Source organism: Euphorbia lathyris, chromosome 1, assembly GCF_963576675.1.
Source record: "Euphorbia lathyris chromosome 1, ddEupLath1.1, whole genome shotgun sequence".
Taxonomy (NCBI): Eukaryota; Viridiplantae; Streptophyta; class Magnoliopsida; order Malpighiales; family Euphorbiaceae; genus Euphorbia; species Euphorbia lathyris.
The window spans coordinates 82,162,508-82,178,816 of NC_088910.1; positions in this window are offsets into that span (position 1 = coordinate 82,162,508).

Here is a 16,309-nt window from a genome sequence, read left to right on the forward strand (position 1 = left end):
GTCAGTAAATTTAACCAAATAGTATTTGAAAAAATTCATCTTTACAAACAAAGAAAACCTCATATCCTATCCATGTTCACAATTTTTTTTTTAAATACGCATAACCACAAAACTCATTTTTATACTTTAACATTAAATTAGTTTATTAGAAAATTTTATTGTTAAAAATAATACTTCTAAATTCAAGTTTAGTTTGACAACTGCTTTAGTTAAAAAAAGAAAAAGTAAAAAAAAAAAAAAAAAAAGGGAGAAGTTCTAAATTTTACTTATACGTGCAAATCCTCCTATGACTTATAAAAATGATATAAATTTAATCTTAATATTTTATAAATAAGATCAGGTTTTTTTACGAACCAAGCAGATAAATTTTAACTATACTTAATGGAAAATTTGAATGAGTTGGTTTTGATAGTCATTTAATTAACATATAAGACATTTCAAACTTGTTTGTAACTGTAAAGATGATTTAAACTTTGAAAGTTATTTTGTGATTAAGTTATTGGCAATGGATTAAATTCTTAGAATTTTGACAGCTTATTTTTAACTAGGTTAATAATAGATATAATTAATGTTAGAAAAATTCAACGGGAAATAACGGTCAGCTCAATTATCAAAACGGTTGAACAAACTCCCATATTTAGTGGCATTAATCGTGGGACTAATGGCCACAGTAATGGAATAATTAATATGACAATTGCTTATAAATGAGGCATAAATCATGGGTTAGAACTTGAGTCTGAAGAAGATATTGCGGTTATGGAAGTAACCGTAGAAGGAAAGAAGATGTTTTAAATGAGGGGGAGGAGGCAGTTTCAAATAATAGTCTAATTATGGATCCAAAAAACAGGTTTCAGGTGGGCTCTGCTAGACAGACTCACCCATCATCATGAGTCTATTGCCTAGAACTGTCGTGGACTAGGCAACCCACGAGCAATTTGCATTTTAATGGGTCTTGTCTAAAATTACAAACCATTTATTATTTTTCGTTCTCGTATTGCTGGAAACTTTTCGGTTAGGGAAGGTAAAGCTATTGGTATTCAAGAGGCTCTTAGGTGGATCAAACTCAAGGGTTTGGGTGGTGTGGAGGTGGGGTTAGATGCGTTGTTAGTGGTGGAGCATATTCATCAAGCATACTTTCATTCTTCTAATGGTTCAATTATAGACGATTATAAAAGTCTTATTTCTAGTATCAATGACATTTCTGTCAATTTATAGGTCGTTCTGCGAATGGGGTGGCTCATGATTCAGCTAGCCAAGTCTTCTCATTCATTGTCAGAACTTGTGGAGTGGGATAATGTCCCTCCAGATTTTATGTTACATTCATTGTATGTTGATTCCGTTTAATGAAACTTATTTTTCTTCAAAAAAAAAACATGGGAATAATCCTAAATATATACATATATCTATTGAACCTGCAAAATAATAATAGTTAGGATCGCGAGACTTTGGACCCATCTTCGGTGCTTTTGGGACGGCAGACTCGACATATATAAAACTTAAGTATGGACTCAAAAAAGACAGATATGAAATATATGGTGCAATTAATTCTAATTCGCTAACCGATTAACCGTTAGAAATATATTCTAAATGTCATAATAAATGTCAATCAACTCATTTCGAATATAAAATACTCGAAATGTTAATTAATACTTACTATGAAAAGTCGATCCCTAATCTCAACGATCAAATGATTATTAGCGATTAACGAATTACCGAATATTAAAAATACCTTCGAAGTGTCATAATAAATATCAATCAACTCATGTTGAGTATAAAATATTCAAAATAATCAATTAAATTAATCAATTTATTGTTAACCCGATTTAATAAATAACGAATCAAATGACGAATCTGAAGGAAAATAGGCAATCATAGGGCAGCGGAAATACAAATTTTTTTCCCTATTTCTTAAACCAAGATCCGTTAATCGTTATTTCATACAAAGAATGATAGAAGAAAATACCTTATATGACGTACTATCTAACATAGTGCCCTCAACTCTAGTTCCGAGTTCACGAGCACAAAGAAAAATACAAGAACAAATCAATCAGAATCTCAACCAAAAGAAAACAATCAATAAAGATTGTCTCTAACAAATCAACACAAGATCAAAGAGAAAAAGGAAGAGATAGAATTAATCAGATGGAAGCAAACAGAGCAATTTCTTCCTCTACTGTAGGGGGTTGAAATTCTCTCTCTCTCCTGGGATTAGGGTTGGCCGAAATTCTCAGTTAAAGGGGGTATAAATAGTCTCTTGTATCTAAACCCTAGTTAGATAGAATTGAGCTACTTATTTAGAGTTTTATTCTAAATAATACTCTATAAATATTATCTATAATTATATCCAAATATAAAGATAATCACTACAAAAAAAATGGTCTATTACGACGCTAAAATGTATGGCTTAACGACGTTTTTCAGTGTCTCTAAGTGCTTACCTACGCTTTATAAAGTGGCGTCACAACTGTCGTTAAATCTCGTGTCGTTAAATTTAACGACACATAAACCTTGTGGGTAAATTAAATCCGACGACATTTCGCATACAAATGTCATCATGTTGTCAACGTTTATATTTTAAACGTCATAATTTTTTCAATACATTTTAATAAAACGTCCCAAAGTTGACGACACATAATTTTTATTATGTCGTTATTTCACTTCTGGAAATATTCATAGCGTCGTAAACACATTAACAATTTAATTTAAAAATGTCTCTAAATTCACGACATTAAATTATAATAAACGTCTAGATGAAAGTCTATTAGATACATAATTTTTTAACCTCTCTAAAATTAAGAGACTTCAATATGAATTCTTTATATTCCAAAAAATGTGGATGTTACTATTGTTATTAAATATTTGTATTTGAAGAGATATATATAAAAGAAAAATCTGAAATGGAACACTCAAGGAAGGAAAAGAATATATACGTAAACAATGCCAATAAAACAATACAACATCTTATTAAACCACTTTAAATTAAAAATAAATGTACACGTAAAAAATCATTACAATGAAAATGAAAAAAAATACATATTCAGATAGATCGTATCGATGTACAACAAAATCAGAAGCTTCAACCATTAGATTTACTAAAAAAGCTTTAGCCCTCTGTTCCTTTTTCCTCAGCAACATCACGTTCAATTTTTATCTTTGTCGTACAAAAACATCTTAATTTATGTGTCTTATGTTAGTTCTTAATATTGGACACGAAATTGAAAGATGAATTGGATTTACTGCAGAAAGAGATGGAGAGATAGAAACCACAACTATTGTTACAGGATATAGAACATGCTAGTTTAACTCCCTTTTTTCAATAAATATTCTCTTTTTCTTCTTTTTCTTTTTTATGAAAAGTTTTTTCGTTTTTACTTATATAAATAAAGAGAGGTGATCTTCATAAATACATAGAAAAATAACATAACTATACATATATTATATATATATATATTACTTTTTTATATAAAAAAATGATTTTTTATGTTTATGATATAGATATAACGAGATTTTATATTAATTTTTATGATTTAATATTAATTTTCATTATTGATGATCTAAAACTTATTTAATTTTTTGAGATATACTAATGCTTTTTTCTCCCAAAAAATGCAGGTAAATTTTAAAAATATAAATAAAAAATTAAAAACATCATTAAGTGATTGTTACAGGCGATACAAATAAAAAAACATGGTTAAATTTTTAAATATAAGGATACAAATAAAAAATGTCTTCATATTAAATAATATAGAGACACTTCTTATAAACACAAATTGAAACTGTCTTTTAACTTTTTTTTTTAAATATAGGCGCATAAGTAAGTAAATTTTAAAAATATCAACAAAAAGTTAAAGGCGTCGTTAAGTGGTTACTAAAGGCGACACAAATTAAAAAGCGTGGATGAATTTTTAAATATGGGATAAAAATAAAAGGTTTCTTCAAATTTAGAAATACTGGTACAATTTTGATCGACATGAAATATAAACCGTCTTTAACATTATAAAAATATCGAGGCTTATTCCAAATTTATAGTTAAATTTTTAAAAATAGTAACAAAAAAACGTCATTAAGTGATTATAAAATACGACACATATAAAAAAAAAAGTATGGTCCAATTTGCAAATATGGGGACAAAACTAGAAAGCATCTTAAAAAAAATATCAGTATACTTTTTTTCTAAATTTGTACTGAAAATTTTAAAAATATCAAAAAAAATTCAAGTGTCATTAAATGATTATAAAAGGCAACACAAAATAAAAAAAAATGTGATTGAATTTTTAGATACAGAGTAATAAAATAAAAATATATTCAAATATAAACTATCGGGACACTTTCTCACGACGCAAATTACTAAATTTCTTTAACTATAAAAAAATACCAACGTTTTTTTAAAAGCGTATTTAATTTTTTTCAAAATGCCATCAAATAATAAAAAGTGTCCTAAATTAATAACAAAATCCGACACAAATACAAAAGTGTGGCTAAATTTGATAAAATCAAGACACATACTGAAAAGCGTCGCTAAAAAAGTGTCGTAATAGACCACTTTTTTTTTGTAGTGAATATTTAGTAGTTTGATAGAATAATAATTAGAAGAAATATAATCACATTAAACCTTTTAATTTAATTATCCTATAATTAATTTAACCACAATTATAATCTAATCATAATTGTATAAATAAATTAATTCCCACATGTGTCTAATACATGCATATTTCGCCCCCTATATATTGGGCCTTAAAAACTCTTTTGAGCTTCCATCTATTAATTACTATTCATTCCTCTTTTTGGTTCTAAGTCTTATGTGTGACCCATTAGGGTCTTATTGCTACTAGCCGTATACAACCATTAAATTAATTTCTCAAAATTATACTTAATCTTTGTATAACGGGATGAGTGCGCGGACTGTGAATAGTAGAACCGTAAACATTCCCCCAGAGCTATACGAAGACAGGTTGATTCAGTCGTTGACCTTTCCGTATTAGGTACAGTATAATTCGATCCTTTATCAACTACATCCTTGAACTGAATCTTATAACTATGGATTATGTCAAGTCATATATAGCGAGACGTTCGTTTTACTTGTACAGATTGAGTTGACTCTGAATAGATAGATTAAGTGAAATCTTTATTTCAACCCTTAATCCATCACCTTGCAAGGATTTAAAGTCAAGTCTTCCACAAGTGATTCCTGTATATATCTTCCATTTATCAGGGCTGGAGAATTTTGACAGAGCCTTCATCTCTAGTCTCAAGAATGTTTAAAGCCAAGTATTTTAGGGATCGTGGTTTCCTTCAAGCTAAAAGAGAAAACAATTCTAGTTACATGTGAAGTAGCATTTGGGAAGTGCTATCCTAGTGGATAAGATAAGCAAACCTTTTTTTTCTATAAATTTTTCGGTTACTCGGTTCGAGACATCTCCCAATTAAAGTTTTCTACATACATTATAATTCGAACGCGAGATCACTAGGTTAAGCGACTTGAGGTCCTTAACCACTCAAATCAACCTTAATTGGTAGATTAAATTGTTGATCAATTATTTTTAACAATATTGAGTAAAATACATTCATAATCACTTAATTGTTGGATAAAAAAGAGCTGTACAGTTCAATATTCTTGATTTATTTTTATTTTTTTACTGCATAAAATAAATAAAAGTAGTAAAAATAATGATAACAAAATGGCAAAGGGAGAGCAACCAATTTCTAAAACGACTGTCTAGCTCCGCCATGGACCCAGCACCGTGTACATCTTGTTCCTTCATTATCATTGTTCTTCATTTTCTGTAATCAACAGATTTGTTAAAAAATGGTTGAAGATTAATGATTTTGGATGTGTTTGCCTTTTTATTTCATTTCGTGGTTTTAATATATTTTCATAAATAAATTAGAAAAATTAAAATGATTAAGCCAATTACTAATCTGTCAACATTTAATTGGTCAAGCAGTGACAGCAGAAACTCTGTTTATGCCACCTAGAAATACCCTTTTTTTTTTAATCTTCTTTTAAATTTATATAAGTAAAATTGGAGGTTTACTTGATAAAGGGACAATTAAAACACAGGAAAATTTATAAATTAACCCTTTTCTAATTTAACCAAAATCCATGGAAACCTAATTGGAGGTCGACTTTTTTTTATGTCTATTTTCTTTTTAAGCCTCTTTTGTTTTATAGCTAAATGATATATGAAATCGTGCAGATTAATTAGTGATATACATTTTTTAGATAAAGTTTCTCTCTATTACACACGAGATGAACTTTCTCTCAATTTAAATTCAGACTTGAAAGTTGACACTCTAACCATAACTCAACTTTATTGATAACTGACCATGCATGCTATTTGATTAGACTTTAGATTGACTAGTTTTTCTTTGCAAGAGATCTTTTTTCTGTACACTGGAAGAATGACTATATGCACAATTACTGCGTCGCAGGCTAATATGCACAATTAATATCAATTAGTTGATCAGTGTATTGCTCATAATAAAATGTCTCATAAGAAATATTCATTCTTTTTATAGTTTTAAAGAATAGTTTTTATATGCAGGTCAATTTGATTTGATTTTGATAGACGAATCTCTTGAGTTCAATTTTTATTAGTATCCATTTAGTTCTATTTTACGGAGCTACTCAACTCCAAACAGGAATTGGTTGAAATGGGAAACACTTATTTTATCGGGAAAAAAAATCAACTAAGACCCTGTTTGGTAAAGAGCGTTTTGAGATAAAAATAACGGTTTTGACCAACTTTAGAAGTTTGACCACTGAAACCGCTAATTTGAGTGTTTGGTGGAGAGAGGTTTGGAAGAGAGTTTTGGAATGAAAACACTAATTTAGAAAGAGCTCTTAAAATGAGCTTTTTCAATTAGCGTTTTGCAATATTAAAATTAATGGACTTCTTTAACCTAATAAACAGACTCCCTCTTCTCCTGCGCCAAAATTAATGCCCTTATTCGTCTTTTTGCACAAACCGCTATTATCAATCAGCTAATTTTTACCAAACAGGTCTACATAAACCGCTAATCAAATCAGCTAGTCAAATCAGCTAATGTAATCAGCTAACAGCTAATTCCCAAACAGGGCCTAAATCAGTAACAGCAAAAGCTAAACCAATTAAGGAAAATCCAATCAGGAGCAGAGATTAACTTTTTTCAACACTACTAGAAAACAAAGAGCTTCATTTTTCTGCCATTTTATCAAATCTTTGCTCAATGCGGCTGCTGTTTGGTATGCTAAAATTAATGTCAGGACACTCACTAATCTAAAATATTGGCCCTGTGGCTTATATCATCTCTTGCACAATAAAAATTCAAATTGACAACTTGAACTACAACCTTTGCAACCTTGGTTAGGTAAAATCCCCCAGTTCGAAATGCAAACTTCAACCCAATATTTCTATATAGTAAACAAAACTAAACTGTCCCTAAGATTTGGCATTCTAACTTTGTTTTATATCCAAGGGGATCCGAGTAAAGACCATGAGATTTAGGAACCAATAACCGTCATATGCTTACAGTCACAAAATTCCATGATGTCAGAAAACCCAACTTCATAGACTTACAATTTTGACAGTTAAGTTCTAGAACAGAGGAATTCTGATTTAAACAGTCAAATGACTCGGTGCAATGTACAACTCTCAAGCTCAAGTCAGAAAAAATTTCATCTTCAGTTTAAGGTTGAGTTTTAGAAGCCTCTGTTGCGAAAGGAAATATAAAAGCCTAAAACAACAAACAAAATTAACCAAGAACAACTCCAAAATTTCCCAGTCTCATGTCTCCTTGCATACTTTGTAGGTCGAGAGAAAGTTCTCTCAAGAGAGTAGAATGTATGGCATGTAAAAGGTAAGCAATGATTATCGAAGCTACAGTGTGAAATTTTCTTTTTGAAGGGGATCTAACAAGTTCAAGCTTTCACTTCTAAACTCTGAAAAGAACAAGTTACAGCAACTGCACTAGGTGGTCTTTGAGAGGCAATCTAGCTAGAGTAGTTTTATTTTACTACTTCAGTCACTGGAAAGCAACATAAAACTGGGTATCTTCCAAATCTTTCATACTCTCCTCAAAAAGTGGATTGGCATAACTGGTTTCTGGTAAAATACATATTCCTTGAGGATATATCAACTTATAAATACAGTTGATACTGAAATACATCTACCAATCCATCAATCGACCTATTGGAAGGAAAATTGAAAGGAAGCCCTATGTCCTAAGTTCAACACCCAGCACCGCTCCCATTTCATGAAAAAAGGCACATCTGCTACCCTTTCCCAAATTGCATAACTAGAGGCATATTTAGCAATTCGTAATGGTCTCAGAATCAACCTAAAAGTCTGCAGCCCAATGGACAAGCGGAACCATATTCACCATAAGCAAATTGACCATGCAAATATAAAGACGTTGCCAGACAATGAGAGAAACAAAACACAAAAATGCATTTGAAGGAGACCAAAGGACAAATTTGTTCCATAATCCTGGGTATATGTAGAAAGACCAATAAATTTACTAGCAATTAGCATGCTATACGCAATGGCAGCATACATAGTCCAAAATAGGCATATCAATAACTGTAATGGGATTAAAAGGGAGGATGAAGATAGCCATAATGAACTTAGATGGCATTAACATGAGTATAGAAAAAAAAGAAACGATGAACTAGGCATAGAAAACATTTTATAGCAACAGAAATTATAGGATTCTTGACAAGAAGACAACATAATGGATGATTAGGTGTTGGATGATAATCCACAGGGAAACCCATACAACAAAGGGAATAAAAGTCGATAAAAACCTAAACGACAAATAGATTTCTTGGTTATATATGCTAACAAAGGAAAATCTCCTCATATCACCTGTTTAGCCACGGAATCAGCCTCAGGAATCTTGATATATCCCATCTTCTTAGGGCCAACAACTTCGTCTTCGTCTTCATCCTCGCCGTCGAATTCATCATATCGGTAATCATATCGGGTGGAGAAGAGGGACCAAACTAAGTACATAGAAGCGGCCGTGAGAGCACCACACCCAACACCAAAAAGTAAAGCGACAACGACGCTTAGAATGTCCTTGGTACGATCGCGGAGAGAGCTCATATCATAGGAGGAAAGACCGAAAGGCAAGAGAGGAGAGTCCTGGCGGCGGTGGACCTGTCGAGGCTCAACGATGGGGAAACGTCGGCGATCGAGGAAGATCTCGGAGGAGGAATGCTGTTGGCTGATCTCGGTAACAATAGTTACGAATCCGGAGGAGGAAGGGTTGTTAGAGTTAGGGTTAGGGTAAAGGGGCTTAACGGAGAAGGTGTAGGAGGAGATGAGGAGGGTTTTGCAGGGCCTTGCGGAGGCGGAGATGCAGCAGAGAGCGATGATGAAGAAAAGGGAGAGAAAGAGAAGCCTTGGATTTGGAGACGCCATTGCAAAGCAGAAGAGAAGAGAGGAATTACAGAGGAGAATTGTCTTCTCTGGTGGAGACGAAAATGAAATTAATCTGAAATATCAACGTGGACTTTGTCACTCACACCATTTTTTTATTTTTGTATAGGTATAACTAACAAAATAGGCCTAATATTTATTTTTATTTTTTAAACAATTTAGGTTGCACAGATAACATTAACGTAGTCTTAATATTTTCAGATAAAAAAAACAGGTCTTAATATCGGTATCAATCTGGGTTTCAATAATGGAACAACAACAGCAAAACCTTAGTCCCGAAATGATTCGGGATCGGCTAACATTAACAAAAATATAAAACCATGAAATCAAGTCGTATCAGCGACACAAATTCGCTCCCTCCACTCCGTCCTATCCACTACCATATTTTCCTCAATTCCCAATAAACTCATATCACTCTCGATCACCCTCCTCCAAATTTGCTTAGGTCTTCCCCTACCCCTCACCACTACATCCCTTTGCCACTCTTCGGTTCTCCTAACTGGCGCATCAAGCGCTCTACGTCTCAAATGGCCAAACCACCTTAGTCGGTTTTCTTTCATTTTATTCTCAATAGATGTGACCCCTACTTTTGTCCTAATTATTTCATTACTCACCCGATCCTTTCTCGTATGACCACACATCCATCTCAACATACGCATCTCCGCCACCGACATCTTATGGATGTGGCAGTGTTTCACTGCCCAGCACTCCGTACCATATAACAATGCTGGTCTAATTGCCGTCCGGTAGAATTTTCCCTTCAATCTATTAGTCATGCCGGGGTCACAAAGGAAACCTGTAGCACTCTTCCAATTCGACCAACCAGCTTTAATCCTATGAGCAACATCTCCTTCTACTTCTCCATCCGTTTGGATAATAGATCCTAAATACCGGAAGCAATCCGAGGCCTGAACAACTCTCCCATCTAGGGTGATTGTCCCTGCCTCCCTACTCCTATGGCCGCTAAACTTACACTCCAAATATTCTGTCTTACTTCGGCTCAACTTAAAGCCTCTAGATTCTAGAGTTTGTCTTCATAGTTCCAACTTCCTCTCCACTCCTTCTTTCGTCTCATCAACCAACGCAATATCATCTGCAAACAGCATGCACCATGGTATACCATCTTGAAGTGAACTTGTTAGTTTCAATAATGGAACATGACACGTTATTTATATTACTCGTTCTTCCAACTGTACATGAAAAGAAAAATCAGAAATTAATGGAGTAATATAAATAACGTGCTACGTTTCATTATTAAAGCTTAAATTAATACTCTTATATAAACGTTATGATATTTTATATGTAGAGTCTAGGTAAAGGCTATGCTTACTTTGTAAGCCTTACTTTGTGTGTTTTCACCATTAGATTAATTTTCTAATTCATCATCCAATGGTGAAAACACACCAAGTAAGTAATGGTACTTTGTCATAAACAAAGTAACCATAGAAGACACCGTAGAGTCCAAATTCATACTTCAGAAAACGTTAACCCTATTTTGATACCTTGTTTTTTTATATATAGATTTCTATTTTCCTAACAATACTACACGTAACTATCGATGCGACAAAAATAGAGGACATTGAAAATGACGGATTCAACGAGAAAACATTCAACTAATCAATTGCGTACTTGAATAATGTGTATGTAAAATGAAGAAAAATACTTATATGAACTTGAATAATGTATGAATATGTTTAGATCTTGGGTTGAATTATTGAATTTTGTTGTAATAATTTAAAAGAAATGAAAATGAAAAGAAAGTTAGAGCATTTTTATCTAGAATTGATGAAAATGTCTAATTTAATAAAAGGGTAAAGTTCAAATAAAACCCCTGTGGTTTCATTAATTTTCAGATAAAGGACTGTGGTTTACTTTTTGTCAAAACGATGACTGAGGTTTTCAACTTTAGCAAAATAAGGACTTTTTCGATTGATACTATTAAAATCACCCTTAACAACTTCAAAAATGACATATTTTAAGAACTACTAATATTCTAAGCAACTTTAATTCTTCAACTTTTTTATTTCGAGATTATTTAGATGATGTTTGGTAAAGAGAGAGAAAGTTAATGTTTAGGGAGAGAAAGTTCCAAAAAAGATGATTTTCTAAAATCGAAAATGTAGTTCCATAGAAAATATGACATTGAACAACTTTAATTCTTGAAAATTTTCATTTTCAGATCGTTAAAGATAGTTTTAATAGCATTATTAAAAGTGTGAAACCTCAGTCCTCGTTTTGACAAAAAGTAAACCACAATCCTTTATCTGAAAATTAGTGACACCACAGGGGTTTTATTTGAACTTTCCCCTTAATAAAATGATAGAAAAATGTGTCAAATATATTAATAAATCTCTTAAATGAACTAGTTTAGTAATTAGCCTAAAAACCCGAATTTGACGAAAATGGATCCGAGTATTCCCGAAAACCATGATTTCGAACACGAAGTAATCTTACGATATAAATTTAAATTAAAAATTCGTTTTTTAAATTTTGAATTTTTTTTTTTAAGGAATAAGCCTAAACGGATGTGCCACCCAGTTCCACCATACGGTGGAACGAGCGCGGAACCCAGTTCCACCTTACGGTGGAACGGGTGCGCCATACTTTCCACCTTACGGTGGAAAGTATGGCCGACGCCGTTGCCACCACGGGCGGAACGAACAGTTCGTCCGTTCCGCCCGTGGTGGCAATGGCGTCGGAGTTCCGTTTAGGCAAAAAAAAAAACGGGTTCCGCCTCCGATTTCGGAGGCGGAACCCGTGATTTCGGACATATTTTTTTTTTAAAAAAAACTTATCGGAAGATTCATTAAACCTTTTCCCCTTCCTTCCTTTGGCGGTATGTCGTTTTAGGTCGGGTTTTATGAAAAGCTTCAAAAGAGTTTTTGGTTATTGGTTTGAAATTGTGAGGATGACATAAATGTCAAAAGAGTGTGGTGGAAAGTATAACTTTTGCGGTATATAGCAATACCCATTTCAATATTGTTTTCCTTCCTCAAACAACACCTTAATTTAATTTTTCTAAAATAAAATTTACACTTGACATATATAGTAATTAATTTCAAACTCCATAATATACTGTTTGATGATTCATTAGGAAATAGAATAGTTATTTCTAGAAAATTCATATTCTACCATTTGCAAATTATTTTTCAAAATTTGTACTCCAAAATTAGTAGAATAGTGATTCCTAAACTAAACATAGGGAATGGAAACATTATTCCATCACTCGAATTTTCTTCTTTTTTTTTTTTGAACCTGAAAAAGAATAATCATATAAATGTAGGATTTGCATCCTCAACAATAACGTTTGATAGCCATTCTGGTACAATAATTGACAGAAAATCGCTAGCCTTGAAATAGGCATGCCTAGCTACCAAATGTGCAGTCCTATTCGCTAAACGAGAAACAAAAGACAATATAAATGTAGAGTTGGATCTTAGAATAAGTCGACAATCATGAATAATCGATCCAAACTCCGAGATATCTTTCTTGCAGGAATGAATTGCATCAACAACCAATTTAGCATCAGATTCAAACTCCACATGCAAATAATTCATAGAAGCTAGACTTGTGCGTAAAGCAAGAGCCTCAATCACTCTTGGTTCTCTTGTACCTGGAATGAAGCTGTTGTTGCAGAATAAAAACGCACCTGCTGCATCTCTGATCACTGCCCCCACTCGAATTTTCTTTGATTCCAAAATTAATCATATAATATCTATTGATAATTTGTTTCATATTTCACACGAAAAACGGAAAAAATAGAAAAACTTGAAAAACGAAAAAATATGAAAAAATATGAAAAATATAAACTGTGAAAACGATAAAAATGTAAAAACTTAGAAAAAAGTGAAACGTGAATAACTATAGTAAAATATATGTTAATTGGCTTTTTTTTTTTGCTTTTTTTTTTTACGTTTGTATAGTTTTTCATGTTTTGTTCATATTTTTTCGTTTTATCATTTTTCACGTTTTTTTTAAATAATATATATTAAATATTTAAATAATTTATGGTAATAATTAAAATTTTAAAATAAATAAAAAATTATATTTGAGGGGTAAATCTATCTTTTGAACAATAACATTAGCTATTTCACATAATCTAATTTCATCAACCAAACATAGGAATAAAGAATATATATTTTATTCTATTCCTTAAACCAAACTACACTATAGAGTTTGAAGTTTGATTTTAATCCATGCTTCATTAATATATAATTGAAGGGATTCATGGAGGAGGTCAAATTCAGAGTGCTCCTCCATTTTTTCGTATAAATTTTGAGCTAACAAACCAAAAAGAGAATCGCGTTCTGTAGGATTTGAACAACATTTTATCCAATCCAAGAATGCAACTCAATTCAATCCAATCTAAAACCATAATAACTAGTTTATCAGTTTGTTTCTTATATTGAATTGGTTATAATCAAACCAATACAATTTTAATACACATATATGAGAAATTTACATACGAATTCATTTTTTAAAAGCTATCAATAATTATGTCAAGTCATAATTTTGAATTATATCAAACTAATAAAATCATTATTTTTAATAAATTTTAAAGATTAGGATTTATAAATTAGAGATCTAGAATACATTATTTAGGATTAATTATACTTTATTGGAGAATTAAGTTTGATAATAAAATTTAGGGCAAAGTACGAAAAAAATGCTCGTGGTTTGTCTTATTTGCAAATAGAGGTATGTGGTTTAAAAGTTTACAAACAGAGGTATGTCGTATGTTTTTTTTACAAAACAAAGTATTTAAAATTAAACTTTTAAGTAATTGAGGATAATAAAAGCATTTTTTAATTTTTTTTCAATTACATTTATATATTGATAAAACACGGATTCCAAAATGAAATTACAACTGTGTAAAATAAACTTTAATATCAATTCAGTTCATAAACTATCAAATTAGTAAAAAACGTAATATTCCACCGTATTATTTATTATTTCGATTTAGAAAGTTGTTTTTTCCGGTGGTTGTGTTTTGCCGATATGTAAGAATAATTTTTTTAAGATAAAAATGTCTTTGGTTGTAATCAGAACTTAATTGTGTAATTGTGATACCTTGTTTTGTAAATAAAACATACCACATACCTTTATTTGTAAATTTTTAAACCACATACCTCTGTTTGCAAATTGAGCAAACCACAAGCATTTTTTTCGTACTTTTCCCTAAAATTTAATTGTACTTTTATAATTAATTATGGTATTTATGTATTCCATCTATAATATTTATGAATCCACTAAAAAAGCCAGATATTTGTAAAGCTGACGAGCCCAATGATTTATACTTACAAACACTCAATGTACATTCCACATCATCAATTTAATAAATTTCATTTTATTAAACTATGTAACTCCAATGGTTAAATTCTATAATCACTCAATCATAATGGACCTACCAATCACAAAGGCTCCACCAATTAATTAAATCAATCATAATTGATCCACCAATTAATTAAACCAATCCTATTATTTTAAAAATAAAAAAATATATATATAAATAAGCAAAAGCTCAATAAACATTAACTAGTTGATAATGATTACTTTTTATCATACTCTCTCCAATGGGAGAGTATGATATAATAGAGTATATTGAATGATTTATTATACCCATTGAAGATTGAAGATGCTGTAATTTCCTAACTTGTAGGATCATCAAACCTAAATGTACACATATATCCGTTTTAGGCCTTCACCCAAAAAGTCCCAAAATCATCCATCATCGGGAGTTGTATTTTGTTCAGTATGCATGTTGTTGACTATTACTACCAACATCAATCTTGGTTTTCAAATTTCTGATATTACTTTTCTTTTTCATATTTGTACATTTTTTTATGGTTTTAATAGGAAAATAAAAAGTGCATCTTCTGCTATTAAAAGTGGATAGAGTAGAAAAAAATTTCGAAAATAAGTTACATGGGATCACTTTACTCTAATAGAATGCGAGGAAAAAAAAATTAGAGTAGCTTGCATCTATTGTCATAAGAATTATGCTTATAAGAAATTTGGTACCGGTACTTTGTGGGTTCATTTAAATAATCAGTGTCTAAATTTTCCTAATCAACTTAAAAGAAAACATAAGAGTGAACCTAAGGATAAGGATATGGGTGATATGTTCAGTGAGGAGGTAGCTAGAAAGAAGCTTGTAAAAATGATCATAATAGATGAATTGTCTTTTAAGATTATCTTTTAAGATTATACAGAGATAAGATTTAGGGACTATTATGAGTATCTAGAACTAAGATTCATAGTTCTATCTTGAATTACAGGGGATAGAGATTGTTTGAAGATCTGAGATTGTTTGAAGATCTATGAGGAGGAGAAAGCAAAATTAAGAAGTGCGTTAAGGTCCCAATGTGTATGTTTTACTATCCGCACTTAGACTTCAATTCAAAATTTGAACTATATGTGTTTAACTGCCCAATAGATAGATGATATAGATGATAGATGGAACTTACATAAGAGAATTTTGAACTTTTGTTTAGTTTTTAATAACTGACCGACTACTTGATTGATTAAGAAAACTTATATATATATATATATAAATTTTGAACCAATTGAACTAAAAGTTCAAGTTGAAAGTTGAAAGTTAAAAGTCCACTTCATATTAATATTTGACACATCCCACACGTGAATGTCCATTGGGTTTGAAGTGTGCACAACACAAGCCCATATTACTATGTCCTGCAATTAAATCAGCAAATGGGACTACTAGAAATCGAACCATAGGTCACTTGGCTAAACTAACTCTGATACCATGTCATGTTGCCAATTGAACTAAAAGCTTACGTTGATAGTTAAAGTCTAATCATATATCTTATATTAATCTCTAACAGCCTTCATGTATTAACCCCACTTCTATTGAACAAGTTTTTTTA